Genomic DNA, 5,708 nt, shown 5'->3' with positions numbered 1-5,708 from the left:
TATGTTGTTGATTGTTAAATTGGTTGATTGATTTTTACAAAAGCAAATGATATGCTAAAAGCATGGACACCTCCATTTACAGAGAAAACTCTGGCGAAATTTTTCTAAAAATATAACACTTAGAAATATTTTTATAACAAACGGTTACAAATATATTTTTAACATTACTTTTCTAAATAAACTTCGCCATGATTTTTATTTCAAAAATTACCAAGTATCGGAGGTGGATTTTCGTAAATAAAACTTGATAAATATATATTTAGAATATATATTTTATAATAAAACGCTTGTGTGATTATGTGATTATTTTGTGAACTAGATATATATTATTTTTAGGATGAAAATAATATAACTTGAAAATACTGTGAAATTACGACTCCAAAATAATACCAACGCTCTCACAAAATAATTATTTAAGTTGTACAAGTATTATTGTTACAACGCGAACTTTAACACGTAACTTATGTATATTTCGGAAAAATACTCTTATTGGTATATTTTTGGTGAAATATTATTTTGGGAAAAGAGTATGAGGTAAAATATAATATTTTTGGGAAAAATATATATATTTTGGAATTAAAGTATTTTTGACAAGTGATTAAAATATATTTTCAAGTGAAAATATATTTTCGGAATTATAAAGTATACATGTATTATTACCCCCATCCTTGGGAAGGAATATACTTATACAATAATTAAGAAGTGTGAATACGAAATAGTTGCCTAACTATTTCCCAAAAACGTTAAACCTTAAGCCAAGGCACGGCCGTCCGTCTAATAGGAATTAGTACGTGTAGGTCGTCACGCAGCAGGTTGAGTTGGGATCGACTATTTCACGAGACGCACTTCTGTGAGTTCATGTTCCGCTTTTCTCTTTACTGTTTTCTGTTTTATACTTCGGGGGTGAAATACATGCGACAATTGTTACAAAACTTTTATTACATGGTATGGTTAGCGCACTACAAAAAAGATCGCAATCTGAGACTGAAAAATCAGTCTCTAAAACTCCTAAATTAGTCCCTAATGGTTATTAGGGACTGATTTTGCCAGTCCCGGGCCAGTCCTAATTGTCTAGTCCTAGATACTTTCATTAGTAACTAAATTTCAGTCTCGAATACATTTCGTCGGTGACTGAAAATCAGTCCTTGATACTAGGCCTTTCAGGACTGAAAATCAGTACTTGAACCTTGTCTATTTTGTCCCAAATACATTTACTTAGATTTGGGTTCCATGACAATTCAGTCTCTAATAGACATTGTAGAGACTGAGAATTAGTCCCTGATAACATGCCATTTCATTCCTTAATATATTTTTTAGGGACTGAAAAACAATCTTAGATATCATCTTATTTAGTTTCGAATATGTTTTTTAGGGACTGAAATTTTGTATCTTTTAAGAACTTTTTCAATCCCGAATATTTTTTTTAGAGACTGATAATCAATCCCTAATATGTTAATTTCGTAACTAAATAATAGTCGCCGATGCTATGACTGTTTCTTGTTATGATTTTTTTGAAGACTAAAAAATAGTCTTTGATACTACATTTGATAGTCGATAGTATGCATGCTAGGGCTGTTCACGAGCCTAACCGAACCGATTAGACCTTTGCTCGTGCTCAGTTCGTTTACAAACCGAACCGAACCGAACCAAGTGTTTTTTCAACCGAGTCAAATTCGAACGAGCGTCTTTCGATCCGAGTATTTTTCGAACGAGCGACGAGCAAATATCGAGCGTCGCGGAACAAAAAAGAAAAGTGACGTTGAGGATGTTTACCATATTATTCAAGACATCCAACTCAAGCTCAAGAATTTAACAATAAAACATACAAATAACTTCAACAAAATACAAATTTAAACCACAAAGTTAGTTCCAACTCAAACTAATATATTAAGAACTGTCATTTCAAAGAACATGGTTAAATACACATCAGTTGTGAGCTTGCGACCATTACCACATCCACCAAACTCCAAGGTTGAAGCGAACATTTGTGATCGCTCTTGTGACCCCTCGAGAACTTCTTTCTGAACTCCGCTGGTAGATACTGCATCATATGAAAGCAATTATATTAGTGGTAACATTAGTGACTGTTTTATGACGCTGATATATATCTGACAAAGATGAAGTTAGTTACACTTACCACTCCGCGATTAGTAAGATGTGATTGATTTATATAAACCATGAAGGGTTTATCACTTTTGAAATCAGCTTTACCCTTTTCAATCTCCCCTGCTTTACTTGAACATTCACATTCATCTAAAATCAAATCAAATTAAAAAAAAAGATTAATTAAATGAAAACACACACACATATATGTATATTTTCAACAAACCCTTAATCTTGATCCCATGTTCTTGATCTTCACTCAACCACAAAGAAGCGTCATCATCTGAAACTATAGTCCCCGATTCATCAGAAGACGAGTCATCATCTGAAACTGTAGTCTCCGGTTCATCAGAAGAAACCGGGCATTTTCTTGCATTCGGTTTAACCGGGGTTTTAAAATGAGATACATGTCCAATTTTGTTAAAAGAAACCTTCAATTTTCAATAATACCCATAAGCCCCTGCATCAATTCTACAATCTTTAATCGACTTTGACAGCAATTTGACATGTAACCAAAAAGAGGCAAGTATAGCATGACGGCGTCTCATGTAAATCCGGCGTCCGACAAGAATAACGATAAGTACAACGAAATGTAATTAGGTACCTTAAGGTAGAGCCCATGTTTATACAGCGGTTGAAGTCGATAATTCCGTGACAAGGGGACCACCACAGATCTGTGAAATGCAAGCAAACAAAAGAATATAAGTCGTTGACGCCATAATATCTGTGAAATGACATCGTAAAACAGCTAATGAAGCATAATGTCAGCAGCCTACAACCTTTCGATGTCGTTGGAGTCGGTCGTCATAGTCCTACAACCTTTCGATGTCGTTGGAGTCGGTCGGTAATGTCAGCAGCCTGATTAACAAACATCAACAAACAACAATAGCAAGTCACCAATCAGCGACAAAACATACGAGGGCCATTAATCGTCTATCAGCTGCTTCTTCAAGTGATGCAGGTGCACTGTGTATTCTGTGGATTTCAAGGGTTCTTTTGCATAAGGTATCTGCTTCATCAAATTGCATTGCTTGAACAAGAGCCTCAGCTAAGTATCTACAGAAATGAAGAACCATGAATTTAAATACGGATTACTAAAAATGGGATCATAGGGAAATGACGGACAATACAAAGATATAAGATCACCTAGTGATCAAAAAGTATATATATAAAGAAAAGATAATTCTTAAAGCCATGTAGAAGTTATCAGTTCCCATTCAGTAATACAATTTGCCCCAGTGACACATTTGCTAGTTCAACACAAACATTTGTCATTGTCAGACGAAACCACTACCAATGTGAATTTGCATTATTATGTATAAACAGTTACCTGCTCCAATGGACTTATAAAACACATATTAACATAACATGTTCATGCTTCAGGTGTCAAACAGCCGTTTTTGGCTATCGCATCTACGGTTCTACTCCTACAGTTCTACCTTGTTTGGGAGCTGGTTCTATTATTACAAAAGGAAACTCTATAACGTTCAATACAGTTGAAGCATATCCTAATTAAATTGTACTGCTAGATCGAAATTAACTGGATAAACAAATAATTATACAAAACAAAAGGCCAGCAAGTCGGCAACAGATACATGATCAAAGCCTAAGAATAAATAGAGCAATAACTGGAACTTAAAACATATAACATAACATATAATAAAGTCATTAAAGTGCTTGAAATCAGAGTGAGAATTGTGATCAATAACTTCACCTGCAAGTCTTAGCGACTCTGGGATCTGTATCTCCCAACGCCTCCATCTGAATTTTCAAACCTTCCCGAGCCACCCGATTCAAGAGAACGGAAACGGAACCGAATCAAACCCAGGCTCGATCCCGAGCCACCCGATTCAACCGAACTGAGACCTGAATCCGTTGCCATTGTCAGCCGGGCCGGAGCTCCGATGACCTGAACCAAAAACAAAACTGAACGAAAACTGAATCGGAATTCAAACAAACAAGACCTGAACCGGATTCTAACCTGAACCGATTAAACTCGAAACCCGAATCGCGACCCGAAACAGGAACGTGTCTGAACTCGAACCTGAACCATCGAGCCGCCGCCCGTCGTTCCGATCTACCACCGCCACCGCCGCTCAAACCTTCGTCGACCTTCTGTGTTCGTCGTTGCCGCCGAGAAGCTGGCGCCGCCGCCACCTGGAGTGGTGTCGGCCACCTGCTGGAGAGAGAGGGGGGAGATGAGCGAGAGAGAGGTGAGGAGATAGGGGGTGTTGTCTGCTTTAAGTGTTGTAGGGTTTTGTGGCCGTTGGATTGGTTTTGATCAACGGATGATGGTGATAGCATGGTGATCCGTGTGAGTTTGAATAGACCAATCAGTTAGTGCTAGAATATTGCTTTTTTTAATTCACCCATTTTGTTTTATTTTAACAAAAAACAAATCCCTTTTTTTTTTGAGAGATTTATGATTTTTGCTAAGAAAGGGTTTGGGTAACAAATTTGATTAAGTATAAATATTCCATATGTAAAGAAAATCGACTTGAGGAGTAACAAATTTGTGTTATTGACCATTAATTGAAACCGATTACATAATTGATATATAAGTTAGTTGGTATTTTAACTTGAACTGTTATTTGTACTCGTACGTTGTTACGGAATACGGAATACCCCACCTTTTAGCGGATTCCGACGATGAATAGTTAAATTAGGTTTTTTTATTTATTTTTATATTTTAATGTCATGTTAGTTATTTTAATTTTATGCAAATGCAGTTTAGATGGGTTATGCAAGATGGCTGCTTACTAATCATTGCTTCCAGTTTGAGACATCGTCATAAAGAAAGAATATGATTGGTCAACAAGAATATCCATGTTTGTGTAGTTCTTTTGTAGTGTGTACGAACCTCGTCTCGACCCGAAACTCAATTTGAAGGTCGTGATTCCGGTGGAGTGGGCGGTGATGGTCGTGAACGGTGGTGGAGTAACTGGTTGCATATAAGAAAACCCTATTTTGGGGTTTAAGTTTTATTTACATCCAACTTTCTACAAATTTTGCTACCAGGTTTATTTAACTTCTTTATTTAATTTTCAAACATTTCTTTTTGCTACCGATTTTGCTACGTTATTTTTTTAGATTTTTTTCCTCAGATTTGCTACGGATGTTGCTACAACTTTTTTCTACGCTTGGTTTAATTTTTTTTTTTATAAAACGCCTCAATTTGGACATTACATCAACAAAAATTAGTGGTAGATTCCACTTTTAATTTTATAAAAAATACTTCGGTTTCATCGAAGTCAGGCACGTTCCAATCAATTAAATGCGCGTGGGAAGTTGCTTTTGAGGTGCAGAGAATAGGTGTGCAACGACATTGATCAGATAACCCATTAACATCGGGGTTTGTCGAAGTCCGGTCAACAGCGCGGATATGCAGGTTTAAATATATATATATTTGATATTTCTAAAGTGTATCTATATATATAACATAAATCTGAGATATGAACAACGATGGTGGTAGTCCAGCCGGTTATGCGTGTGTGTGTGTGTGTTCGAGGGGCGCGGGTTCGAGTCTTGTTGGTGACCGATTCGAAAGCAACTTCGAACGTGCCCCGATGTTAATGGGTTATCTAATCAATGTGGAACCACAGGGG

General features: G+C 36.5%; 1 long non-coding RNA gene across 1 annotated transcript; it reads right to left on the bottom strand.

Annotated features, from left to right (window-relative positions):
• Positions 1-1,775: 1,775 nt before the first annotated feature.
• LOC110940730 lies at positions 1,776-4,338 on the bottom strand. The gene is made up of 7 exons (XR_002593487.2): positions 4,085-4,338; positions 3,818-4,012; positions 2,883-3,159; positions 2,708-2,777; positions 2,330-2,563; positions 2,138-2,253; positions 1,776-2,041 (listed from the first exon to the last, which is right to left on the bottom strand). It is a non-coding gene; the product is annotated as an uncharacterized LOC110940730 (long non-coding RNA).
• Between the last annotated feature and the right edge of the window lie 1,370 nt (positions 4,339-5,708).

Source organism: Helianthus annuus, chromosome 5 (assembly GCF_002127325.2).
Source record: "Helianthus annuus cultivar XRQ/B chromosome 5, HanXRQr2.0-SUNRISE, whole genome shotgun sequence".
Classification (NCBI taxonomy): domain Eukaryota; kingdom Viridiplantae; phylum Streptophyta; class Magnoliopsida; order Asterales; family Asteraceae; genus Helianthus; species Helianthus annuus.
The sequence above is the reverse complement of the archived record's forward strand: the minus strand, read 5'-3'. Positions and strand labels throughout refer to the sequence as shown.